Below are 13659 nucleotides of genomic sequence, written 5' to 3'. Positions count from 1 at the left end.
TGGTCATGGGAATAATTCTCTACTTTTCTAGTCTTCCCCCTCACCCCTGCCCCAATTTTCCTTTTCTTTGTTTTTTGCTTCTACTTTCTGAGAGGTTTTCTCAACTTCATCTTCCAACTCATTCTTTCTAATTTTTGAAATTTCAGGGGATTTTCTTTTTTTTTTTTTGGTCAGAGTTTTTCTTGTTCTTGTGTATCCTCCTTACCACTCTTTACCCTTCATTCCTTTATCCTTCCTTTTTCTACTTTCTTGTCTCCTTTTTCTCTCTCTTCAACACACTGACCTTGTTTTGGGGATCCAATATCTTCTCTTACTGGTCTGATATTAATTATAGTTGATGTTAGTCTGTTATTCATATTTCACTTTTTAGTTATTGAGTTTCTTCCTTCTCTTTGTATGTTTGGTTCTTGGTCTTTCACATTAGGCTCTCCTCAAATATCTGAGGATGCTTTGATGTTTTCATATTTAGGAGCAAAGTCCTAATAAATTGAAAGCTGTTTTTATGTAAACTTGTCATATGATAGAGTTCATGTAGAATGATAGGCCATCTGTATGGGAAGCCCAAGTCCTCAGCACTTATGGACAATTAAAAAAAATTTTTTTAAATGTTTATTTAATTTTGAGAGAGAGAGACAGGGCAGGAGTGGGAGAGGAGCAGAGAGAGAGGGAGACACAGAATCTGAAGCAGGCTCCAGGCTCTGAGCTGTCAGCACAAAGCCCAATGCGGGGCTTGAATCCATGAACCATGAGATCATGACCTGAGCTGAAGTCGGCTGTTTAACCAACTGAGCCACCCAGGTGCCCCAACTTATGGATCATTTTTATGGGTCATACAGGGTATCAGAATGGGTTATATAGGGTATCCAAAATATGACAATTTGGCATGAGGATTATTTTGGGGTGAAGGCAATTGGGAAGAAGCAGATAAAAGGAAAGCTCGCTACCTTCCCCCTATTTGCCCAAGAGCTGGGCAGACATTTGTAAAGTTCTCTCCTTTTCCTAAATCAGGAAGTGAAGAACACTTTTTTAAAATAAAACAGAGCAATTTAATGAATTTGAGATAAATAAAATCTTCTGAAAGAAAATTTTGTTCAGAAAGCTAGGAAAGGAAGAATTCTTAATCACTAGGAGGGAACTCTAGGCTCTTATTAACCCAGAGACAGACACCAAGAAGAATCTACATAACAAATAATTAAATAGTTCTTATTTTCCATTAGTTTCCCCCATTTATTAAACCTTCCCACAGTCTGCCATTCCTAAAAGCATAAACCTCTTTTCCTATGTCCCCTCACTTCTCCAAAAATTTACTGTTGTTTGTTAAGATGCTACATAAACCTCACATTCTGACCACGCCTTTGAGTGATTATCACTGAGTTCTCCCACATGTATGTGTGATACACATGTTAATAAATTCTGTTTTTCTTTTGTTAATGTGTCTTCCTATCACTTTATTTCACAAATCCAGTCACTGAATCTGAGAGAGTAGAGGAATTTTTTTCTCTCCTACAGTCATTTTTCTGGGAGCATTTTATTTCTCTAGAGAAGAATCTACCAATGTCCTTCTGGTTGGTTACCCTCTGATTAGCTGGAAAGTTTTGAAGTTGGGTGGTGATCTTCTGGTTCGGTGGGTAAACTCCCAATTACCTATTTCGCTGCACTCTTTAGCAGATGCCTCTACTCTGGCTGGTGCACTGGAGTTTGGAGATATTCTAATTCAGTTCCCCACTCCACCCCAGAATAAAGCTCAGTGTCCTGCAATGGAAGACAGAAGCAGGGAGGTATGTAGATTGGTTGGTGGGCAGGGAGCTGGGATTCAACCTTCCACTGATAACTTTATTTTTTTCCTTCTATTCTTTTTAAAAATACGGTTTTATTTTAAATAATCTCTATATCCAACATGGGGCTCAAACTCACGACCCCAAGATCAAGAGCCAGATGGTCCACTGACTGAACTGTCCAGAAGCCCCCTGCTGATGGTTTTCAATGCCCTTCCCTTCCTTAAGGCCTTTTCAGCCTCCTGTCTTGTCCCCACCTTCTGTGGCTATTTGTCTCCAGTTTATGAGTCCTTTGAGGGTCTTCAGTGTGAAATGACTAGTTCTCACTTTCATCCCTCTCTGGTGAAATCCTCACTTGAGATTTACCTTCTCCATTAATTCCTTGATCCACATCCCAGCTTCTAAATTTTGTGGATATCTCTTGTGTGTTCTTCCTGTATTTTCTTTGTCTCTTTTCCCATGTACTCATTTTAGTGTGCGTTTGGAATAAATAGAATAGGTTTGTATTTTTAGCTCTAAGTTACACAGAAGACCCCTAATCTTATAAAACTAACAAACAAAAAACTGCACTCAAATGTGATTTGACTTTACTCAAAGTCACTCAGTTACTGGCAAAACTAAAATAGAACTCTAAAAGTTTTCAGTTAGCTTCTGAGGTGAGATTTACTGATAAGCGGGTTCAACTAGTCATCTTTTATCATTGAAAAGGAGAGTCTGAATCCCCACCCTTCTCTTTTAAATTTTATTTTTAAAGCTAGAATCTGCTTTGAGGACTAGTTCCATCTAAACTGCTTGAGGGGTGCCTGGGTGGCTCAGTCGGTTAAGTGTCCGACTTTGGCTCAGATCAGGTCATGATCTCACGGTGGTTCGTGGGTTCGAGCCCCCGCGTCGGGCTCTGTGCTGACAGCTAGCTCAGAGCCTGGAGCCTGCTTCAGATTCTGTGTCTCCCTCTCTCTCTGACCCTCCCCTGCTCACGCTGTCTCTCTCAGAAATAAATAAAACATTAAAAAAATTTTAAACTCCTTGGGCCTACAGGGTCAGGAGAGTGTTTCACTTAGGACAGTTAGAGACTCCTGGTAGCAAGAGGAGAAAACTCTCATCTTCTCAGATTCCTAACATGCAAAAGTGTCTGGACCAACTGTAAAAGGCATCCTTCCTGTCAGCCGTCCACCCCCTGCAGAGTAATACAGTCTGAGACATTGTGGGCTACAGTTTTAGCAAAAGTGCTTTGGAGGGAGGGCAGACAGGAGGAAGGGGGCTGGCATGCTCCCGGAAATTAAAGAATGTCTGAACAGTGAAGCGACAAGATGGTAATCACCACTAGGCTGGCTAATTGAGACTTGGCTTACTGGGATGACAGCAGAGGAAGAGCAGCAGTCTGGTTTCAGAACCAAGATTAACAGGAGGAAAAAAAGATCTAATTGGGAGCTGCATTCACTTTTTGAAGAGGAAGATAATGGTTGAGAGGCAGGGTGACTCTATTCATATAGACAGGCTCATAATAGAAAGGAAATAGAAGATTTATCCACTGTGGATTTTCTATGCTTGGGCTGATTTAATGTCCAAAGACCTCATCTGAGGCTGCCTTCTCTTTCCTCCTTCTCATGCTCATTTAAAAAAAAAATTAATGTTTATTTTTAAGAGAGAGAGAGAAAGAGAGACAGAGTGCAAGTAAAGAAGGGGCAGAGAGAGAGGGAGACACAGAATCCGAAGCAGGCTCCAGGCTCTGAGCTGTTAGCACAGAGCCCAATGTGGGGCTCGAACCCACAAATCGCAAGATCATGACCTGAGTCGAAGTTGGAAGCTCAACTGACTGAGCCATCCAGGGCGCCCCAGGTCATTTTTAAACTGGACGGGGAACATGCTGAAAGAAGCTTGTGGGGCTGAAAAGGGATGATAACCCGCTGGTGCCAGAGAGGTGATTACATGTTATTGCCAGATGCAAAAAACAGATCCTTAGAGCTGTTCGAGGCTTTCTAGGATGGTGGGGTAGACATCCCATGGGCTGTAAAGGGGCAGCTACCTGCTAGTCATAACTGTGCCAGGGTCAGGGTATCTAAAGCAAGTTCACAAGGAGTTTGTCAAACCTACTTTCCAAGGGCTACATGTAGAAGAGCAGGGGTTTTAAATGTGGAAGGAAGCCACAGAGACAAAAAGCATTTAGAACAGAGTAGGAACTTATTTGCAAAGAGATTTCTACACAGGAGTCCAGTCTTTTAGAGACTGCTCTCCAAATAAAATATGTAACAGTTATTTAAAGAAAAGAAATTAAAGTTACCAAGACTACTGTAGTATGTTGATGAAGAAAAAACAACACTATTCTTACCTGAGTATCATCTACTCCAAGGTGATCCTGTATCTGGGGACAGCGGGACTTCAGAAGTCAGGAATAGTTTTGCTGTTGTTGTTTTTTAGGAGTAGTGATCTGATGGCTCAAGGTCTCATTTGAAAGTCAAAGCTAGATAGGACAGTCCTGGTTGCTTTCTTGTTAGTATTGCTCTCAGGTGCAGAGTGCTCAATGGCGTAGGGCATAGTTTGCAGTAATTCCTCAAAGAGGCAGAGCGAGGTGGCAATTATACTTTCATAGACCCTCCTAGTCTTTCTTCCTCAAAGGTGTTGGTTGCATCACGTATGTTTGAACTTTTATGAATCATATAATTAATTTGATGTTTTATTCGGCTGGTTTTAGAGGTATAACAAGGAATGTTGATTAGTGCACAAACACCTCCTTTTGAAGTGATTAATAAAACTAGAGCCAAAGGATACTAAGGCTTGGGAGTTAGTTTCTGTCTGAAAATTTTATAAAGGCTTCAGGGCTGAATTTTTATCCTTTGTATGTGCAAGAATGTTGTTTACCCTCTTATTAGTTTGTCTGCTGAGACCAGGTACAAAGAATCATTCAATTCTCTACTCTCAGGCTGTGACTGTAGTACCTATAAACTCCAGGGCTTTGTTATCGTTTTTCATTGTTCTGGCCAGCTAGGATACTACATTCTGTACCATCAGTAAAGCTCCGATCTCAGGAGCCACAAGACAGGTGCCAACCCAATTTTTAATAGAAAATTTATAGACATCATTTTCACCTATGATGTATAGTTTCTATTCCTTAATCATATGCTTATTATTATACCCAATGAGATGAAATTTGTTTTTCTATGTGACATTTCTAGCTTGGTAAAGGTTATAAATTTGATTTTTTCAATTATATTCTGGTAGAAAGGAGGACACATTCTTACTAAATCTATGTAAATAACATGATCTTGGAAAGTAAAAAGATTTAGTAAAGTATTTTGCATAATATTTAATCATGGTTATCCCTATTTTGAGTTATTTTATTTTAAAAAAGCCAATTTTTGTCACTTTTTCCAGAATCATAGATCTTAAATTTTTTCTGATTATTTATTAGCTTATAATTTTAAAATCTTTCATAGATTTTTTTCTGAATTTTGAGTTTGATTGAAACAAGGTACCATTTGAAGTGTATTTTAATTTAGTTTAATATATGTATATATGTATAGCCTATTAAATTGAGGTATAAAGACAGATGGAGAAGAAAGGATTTTCTCATGTTAAAATGACATCATTAATCACACCTGAGTCAGTTTCATTCTTGTTTTGCTGGTCTTCGGTTAGTTAGCAGCTTGCTTTCATGAATATGTCTGCTTCTGGATTAAGACTCTTGGTTAGATCCTTGGTACAGACTGACAGATGTCTGTTAGTGATTACAGAGTCAGTTTACCCTGGCAAGCCTATGCCCATTAGTCTTTTACTTTAATATAACTAGTTAAAAGGACATAGAATTTACTGAGGCTTTTTTGATATTTCTTCCAGAAGACTCAGATTCCTATTCTGAAGTTTGTAACTGGAACTTTTAGGCAACTTTGAGGGAAAAGCAAAAAATAGCTGTCAGTGATAAGATGAAATGACTCCGTTGATTTATTATGACAAATAATCTCACAAAGAATGATGGACTCCTCTCTTGATACATACTGTATTACGGAATTTATAAGGAGTTACTCAATGATTACCTATAGACTAAAATATGTTGTGGGCATTGACAAATTTTCAGGGCCTTTTAAGTCATACTGTAATGTTAGTATTATCATTTTTCTAATTAGCAAGGATATTTAAGGCCAGAAACAATTTTAGTTAAAAAACTTTATTTGTTGGGAGTTATTGTGCCTATATTTATACATGACTATTAATAAATTTCTATCCAATCTAAAAGATACTCAACTCCAAAACATATTCATGTTAGTAACATTTACTTGTATATAATTAACTTAGGGAGGTTGAACTTCCCTTTTGAGATTTTATCTTATTCATTATTATGGGCTTTGACAAATAATGTGGAGGTAAGTAAAATTGTGGAGACTTTCCAACGTATCCAATTATTTCTAGCAATTCTTCTTTCATAAGGTGGGAGGTGCAGAGTGGGAACAAATCTTTTATATTATCCAGTCTGGAAAATCCCAAAGATTAGGTTATAAAGGGTGAATTATTTTGAATGTGGGGACTCAGTTGGGAAAAGCAATATCCAAAATATTGGTCAGAGGAAATACAGTATTAGCTCAAGTCATAGGTGCCTAAAGTCAAGAAATGATTAGTTTCAGACCACAGCAGCCTGTGACTATAATTATTAGATGTTCTAGCTTTTTCAAAAGTGGACCTTTGTTAAAATTGATTCAAGAACAAATAAAGGAAGTACACATAATTAAGAGGTTGCTGAGTACAGAAAAGGTATAGAATGATTTTTACTATTTCTTGTTAAGAACAAACTGTTACTCAAAGATCAGTTTGTCATTTTCATAGGAAGAAAATAAAATTCTAGTTTTAGTCTTTTTATATACCACTCACGTAACATTTTTCTTTAAAGAATTCACAGCTGTCTTTTGTTTGTATGTATAATATTGGTTTCAGGTGTAGAATTTAGTGATTTATCACTTACCTACAACACCCAGTGGTCATCACAGCCTTTTATCTGTCTCTGGCCTTCACAACTAGAGCCATCTGGTCAAGTCTGGCTACATCCATTGTTAATTTGTTGTCTGTGACTGCTTTTGTGACTGCTTTTCAATAGAGGAATTGAATAGTTGCACTAAAGACAAAACTGAAGGTATTTACTATCTGGCCCTTTACAGAACCAGACCACCAATCCCTGGATTCTACCTTATAAATTAGTTCTTCAAAGTTAAGCTAATTTTGCTAAATATTTTAATACTTGTTAGTACTTCTTTCAAACTCATTATTTGCAGATATAAGACCAAAAAATATTACTATTTCTTTTCACATACTTGCATGATCAAATTTTAAGACAAAACTAATCTTTTTTCCTGTATAAACCAACAGGTAAGTCACATCCATTATTTTATAAGTGCAATTATATTCCTTTGTAATGATTATACCTATCGTAGTCTGTTTCTTAATTGGTTTCCACCTTTAACTGAGGTAATTGACTTCCCTCCACAGGTACAGGGACTTCTGGGAAACAAACAGGTAGTTGAGAGCAGGTCATCAACACAAGCTCTTTTCAGATCGACAGAGTTCCAGTTTGGGCTGCTGTGCTGCGTATGAACACATGGTAGGCATTTGCTTGTGGTCACCTACATCTATTTCACCTATCTTGAGGTAGGCAAAAGAAATATGTATGCTAATACGCCCTCAAGGTATTTGCTTGACCTTGTCTACCTATTCACTGATAGCTTCTCTCTCATGTATAAAAAGAGGCGTGTACATAAACTATGCTTCGTGTTTTTTCATTCTCTTTATTTCTATCAATTTGAATTTTTAAAGGATTGTTCAAGTAACCAAAAACTTCTCAGTTTAGTATTAGTCAAAATTCTTATGGTTAACCGAGGATTTTAGAAATTATTTATTTATGTTTATGCAATACAGAAAAACACAGTTCCTTTTGGTATTGTGAATTTACCAGAGAGGTGACGTTAAAATTTTTTGGTACATGGGTGCCTGGGTGGTTCAGTTGGGTAAGCGTCAGACTCCTGATTTCGGCTCAGGTCATGATCTCACGGTTTGTGAGTTCTGAGGCCCACATCGGAGCCCCCCTCTCTTTCTCTCTCCCTCTCTCTGTGCCCCACCCCACTTGCTCTCTCTCTTCCCCCCCATAAATACAGTTAAAAAATTATTTTTTAGTAGAGATTCATAATATTTGATCCTTTTTAATAGACATAGTTTATTCTAATTTAGAATTTATGATTTTTATTTTCCATAATTCTAAATATTTTTGGAAATGATGATTTACTTGACCCACAAAACTATTTTAGAATTTCGATAGTTTAAATGATTAGACTTTTCATGGGAAAAGAAAACCAAATATTTATGAAGTAGATTATTATGTTAACATTTTTCATGCTGAGAGAAGTTTATTTTGTCAAGGATTCACTGTGATTAGCAATATTGTCTGAACATCATTTTATAGTTGTATACTTATTTAAAAGCTCTTTTAACTTCTATTTAAAAGTACTGAAGTTCTCTTAGAACTATTTTTCCGTAACAACTAATATTTCTCTGACTCTTACTTTGGAACTTAGCAACCAAGGGCAATAATTTAATTTAAATCTCAACTCCCCTCCCCTCCCCCATCCTTTATTTTTTTCCCCCTGAGATGCTGTTCCTGCTACTCAGGAAGTATCTGAGGCTTTCTCAAAGGACTAGCTTATTTAAAAGCATTAGAAGTTCAAGTAATTATTTTCTGGAAACTTTATTTTTTATATTTAAGTTTGTGGACATTCACCTGTGGTCTTAGTTTCAGGAGTAAAACACAGTGATTCATCTCTTACATGAGACCCAGGGCTCATCCTGAAAAGTGCCCTCCTTAACGCCCATCACCCATTTAACCCACCCTGCCACCCCTTCCCTTCTAGCAACTCTGTTCTCTGTGTTTAAGAGTCTTTTATGGTTTACCTCCCTCTGTGTTTTTATCTTATTTTTCCTTCTCTTCCCCTATCTGTTGTGTTTCTTAAATTCCACATATGAGATCTATCTTTCTCTGACTTATTTTGCTTAGCATAATACCCTCTAGTTACATCCATATTGTTGCAAATGGCAAGATGTCATTCTTTTTCATCACTGAGCAATATTCCATTATATATGTATACCACATCTTCTTTATCCATTCATCAGTTAATGGACATTTGGGCTCTTTCCATACTTTGGCTATTGTTGATAGTGCTCCTATAAACATTGGGGTGCATGTGCCCCTTTGAATCAGCATTTTTGTATCCTCTGGATAATTACCTAGTAATGCAATTGCTGGGTCATATATTAGTTCTATTTTTAAATTTTTGCGGGACCTCCATACTATTCTTCAGAGTGGCTATGCCAGTTTGCATTCCCACAAACCGTGCAAAGGGGTTCCCCTTTCTCCACATCCTCACCAACATCTGTTGTTTCCTGAGTTGTTAATTTTAGCCATTCTGACAGGTGTGAGGTGATATCTCATCATGATTCTGATTTGTATTTCCTGATGATGAGTGCTGTTGCTCAGCTTTTCATGTATCTCTTTGCTGGATGTCTTCTTTGGAAAAGTGCCTATTCATGTCTTCTGCCCATTTCTTCACTGAATTATTTGTATCTTTGTTTGGTAAGTTCTTTGTAGATTTTTATACCAACCTTTGATATGTTATTTGCAAATATCTTCTCCCACTTGATTGGTTGCCTTTTAGTTTTGTTGATTGTTTCCTTTGTTGTGCAGAAGCTTCTTATCTTGATTAGGTCTCAATAGTTCATTTTTGCTTTTATTTCCCTTGCCTCTGGAAGACATGTCAAGTGAGAAGTTGCTTCAGCCAAGGTCAAAGAGATTGTTGCCTGTTTTCTTCTGTAGGATTTTGATGGTTTCATGTCTCACATTTAGATCTTTCATCCGTTATGAATTTATTTGTGTGTATGGTGTCCAATGATCCAGTTTCATTCTGCATGTTGTTGTCCAGTTTTCCCAACATCATTTGCTAAAGAGACTGTAGTGTTTACATTGAGTACTCTTTCCTGAAATTCTTGATTTCTTTTACTTTTAAACACATTTATGCTTATTAATCTTTATAAGCCAGTCAAAACAGGAAAGCTGATAAATTTTAGAGAATTTATAACCTTATTTATTTATATTTTTTTCAATGTTTATATTTGAGAGAGAGAGAGAGACAGAGAGAGAATCCCAAGCAGCTCCAGCCAGAGCCCAACAATATGGGGTTCATGAACTGTGAGGGCATGACCTGAGCTGAAGTCCAATGCTTAACCAACCAAGCCACCCAGGCCCCCCCTATAATCTAATTTATTAATTTCCACTGTAGGTAGACAAGATATACCAATGTGTTTGTTCAGAAAATATTTCCCACTCACACAGTTGAAGAATCTGATCAACTCCTGGGCAAGCTAGAGTTTATAGCTGGATTTTTCTTTATTTTATGGTAAGCTATTTCTGTGGTGTTTGTTCTGTCTGACTGTGAGTGAAGCTAAGGGCTGAACTCTAAGGTTTATTTTTCTTTATATCTTGACTTGGCTTATTTGGGTACTTCTCTGTAATTATTTTCTTTTCAGTAAGAAGAGAAAAATTGTGTATAGTAGCCTCCCCTCCCTGTCCTCCATGTGCCCTTTCACTTTCTGCAGTTTCTGTTACCTGAGGTTAACCTCTGTCAGGAAGTGGATGATCTTCCTTCTGACTTATTGTCAGAAAGGAGGTCAGTAGTAGCCTAATACTATGTCACAGTGGCTGAATCATTCACCTCCCTCCATCTCATCACGTAGCCATTTTATCATTTCACACCATCACTAGAATAAGGGTGAGATATTTTGAGAGATCATATTTATGTAAATTGTATTACAGCATATTGTTATACTTGCTCTATTTAATTATTATTAATCTCTTGCTATGCCTAATTCATAAATGTTATCATAGGTATTTCTATAGGAAAAATTACAGTATATATAAGATTCAGTATTATCTGTGGTTTCAGATATCCGCTGGGAGTCTTGGAATGTATCCCCCATTGGTAAGGGAGGCTACTGTATTCAGAACCCTTCAGTTTTCTCTGGAGGTCATAAAACACCAGACAAGGAGCAATGACCTTGCTTTGTGCATTCTAGCTCACATTCTGGGTTATTCACACAGTTGATTTCAAAATTGTACAAACTATATGAAGCTCTTTCAGAGGTCAGAGCTATCTGTTTTCAAAGCCACACAAAACCAATTTGATGAATTTGTCTTTGTGTGCCTTTTCTTCTCTTGATGGTAGACCTGTCTGATTGAATTATATACCCTGTAGTGTGTACACATTTATTTTCTAAATTTTTGAGAAAGAGCAAGCACAACCACTATTACTGGACACAGATATAGAAAGGACTATAATTATTCATAAATCGTTTAACAAGACTAATTACTTTTGTGAAGCAAGGTAAAGACAATACTCATCTACACACACACACACACACAGAAAAAGACTAATGGTCTCCATGTTACAACTACAGCGTTGGGTCTGCAAAACTCACTGGTAGGTTGCAGCTGGATAACAAGATGGCCAAGAATATACAGTGGGTCTCAAAGGCACCCAAGTTGGCTAGTCCTTGATTCTCCATTCTAGTGGGAATAACATTTTTTTCTCCTTAAGTGATTTTAACTCATGATGGTACATACACACAAAAAACCCCCCAAAACAAAACACAGAAGGCCAGGAGATGTCAGAATCCTCCAGACAAACAAATAAATATGAACAGACAAGATTTCTTTTCATCTTTCACTGAATAGAAACCAGATTCTCTGTCATCTTCCACTCACAAAGATCAGATTGTTGGACCATATAATCAAAGCCAGGTTTCCAATGAAAGTCATAAGAAATGGTGGCTGATGCAAATTCACCCAGAAACAAGATAACAAAAGAGAAACAGAAAAAGAGAAATAGTGAGACTGACAGAAGTATTGTGGCACAAGATGTGCCCCACCCCCTCCCACCCAGAGCTGGAAGATTTGCCTTAACGTACGATCTTACGTGTGGTATGCCTGTCTGGCAGTGCAATTTAGTTGGTGCTCATGGATGACACCCCAGCATATCTCAGTGAAACCTCCAAATCACATGTGCACTATGTTTTCTTTTCATGATATTTTAAATTTCCCATGCATTATCCATGGCCATGCTCTCAAAATCCCAGCATAATGTCTTTGTGCCACAGGAAACAGTTTTCTTTTTTTTTTCTTAAATAGTTTATTACCAAGTTGGTTTACATATAATGCCCAGTGCTCATTCCAACCAAGTGCCCTCCTCCATGCCCATCATCAGCTCTCATTTTGTTCTCAGCATTCAAGAGTCTTTCATGGTTTGCTTCCTCCCTCTCCCCAACTACTTCTCCCCTTCTTCTCCCACATCGTCCTCCATTAATTTCCTCCTAATCCACCTATATGTGCAAACATATAGTATTTGTCTTTCTCTGCCTGACTTATTTCTCTCAGCATAACATCCTCAAGTTCCATCCATGTTGCTACACATGGCCAGATTTCATTCTTTCTTGTTGCCATGTGGTATTCCATTGTATAGATATACCATATCTTCTTGATCCATTTGTCCGTTGATGGACACTTAGGCTCTTTCCATGTTTTGGCTATTGTTGAGAGTGCTGCTATGAACATTGGGGTACATGTGCCCCTATGCATCAGCACTCCTGTATCCCTCGGGTAAATTCCTAGCAGTGCTATTGCTGGGTCATAGGGGAGTTCTATTGTTCATTTTTTGAGGAACCTCCACACTGTTTTCCAGAGGGGCTGCACCAGCTTACATTCCCACCAACAGGGTAGGAGGGTGCCTGTATCTTCACACATGAATTAAATAATACTTTATAAGTGTTTTATGCTGCTGTGATGAATAAAGTATGAATTAACTTAGAAGTTACTGAATTCATAGTCCCGTTTTTGGATATTATCTATTTGCCACTCAGATACTAAGTCCAGATACTAAAAGTTGATGGCATTTGGCAGGAGTGAAGGGGACAAAAATGCTCTGAATATGTTCTACATGAAGATCTTGATATATACGTTGAGAGAAATTAATCAAGGTTGGGGAAGGCTATCATAAATTAGCTTATATTTTTTTCCTTATCACAATAAAAGTAGGGACAACTTACTGAAGGTGGTTACCCCTGAAAAGATGGTGGCAGAGAAAGGAACCTTGAGTTTCTTATGTGAAATTTCTTGTGAAGAGAGGTAGGATCCTGGAGAAGAAATAGTCCTTGTTCTTAGTCTTTGGTGTTGAAAATGGGGAAGCTAGCTTCAATTCCATGTTCCTGGGACCTGCTTTGTCCTGAAAGGGGCTTTAACCTGAGAGTATGGTCTCTGGAGCTTTACTTGTCCATTGGGACTCAACCCAGTTGGGATGTAAGGATTCCATGATTAGGTTTGAGTGGGATTTGCTTTTCTTTAAGGATCTGTGTAAAAGGCTTTCTCTCCACACAGGGAATACAGTGACAATAATTATATGTATTATATATTTTAATAATTGTTATTAATTATATATATATATTTAAATTTTAGTTAACATACAGTGCAATATTGGTTTTAGGAGTAGAATTCAGTGATTCATCACTTAGAATACCCAGTGCTCATTACAATAAGTGCCCTCCTTAATACCCATCACCCATCTAGCCCATCTCCCATCTGCTGCCTCCTATCAACCCTCAGTTTGTTCTCTATTGTTCAGAGTCTCTTGTAGTTTGCTTCCCTCTCTCCTCTTAGTCGCCTTTCCATATGTTCTTCTGTTTTATTTCTTAAATTCCACATATGAGTGAAATAATAGGGTATTTGTCTTTCTCTGATTTTTTTCACTTAGTGTAATTTATTCTAGCTCCATCCATGTCGATGCAAATGGTAAGATTTCATTCTTTTTTTTTT

At 37.6% G+C, this 13659-nt stretch overlaps 1 long non-coding RNA gene across 2 annotated transcripts in view; it reads left to right on the top strand.

Moving 5' to 3' along the window:
• The window catches only part of LOC144240990 (uncharacterized), a 71685-nt gene that overhangs the window by 34992 nt on the left and 23034 nt on the right, over positions 1-13659 (top strand). Inside the window, exons 3-4 of one of the 2 annotated variants that reach the window (XR_013337929.1) lie at positions 7245-7356; positions 10079-10181. This is a non-coding gene — a long non-coding RNA (uncharacterized LOC144240990). Of the gene's footprint in view, positions 1-7244; positions 7357-10078; positions 10182-13659 lie in introns of those variants that run through there. The other variant, XR_013337928.1, reaches the window with a different exon arrangement.

Source organism: Crocuta crocuta, unplaced genomic scaffold (genome assembly GCF_008692635.1).
Source record: "Crocuta crocuta isolate KB4526 unplaced genomic scaffold, BGI_CrCroc_1.0 scaffold197, whole genome shotgun sequence".
Lineage (NCBI taxonomy): Eukaryota > Metazoa > Chordata > Mammalia > Carnivora > Hyaenidae > Crocuta > Crocuta crocuta.
Note: the sequence above shows the minus strand (reverse complement) of the source record. Positions and strands in the feature narration are given on the sequence as shown.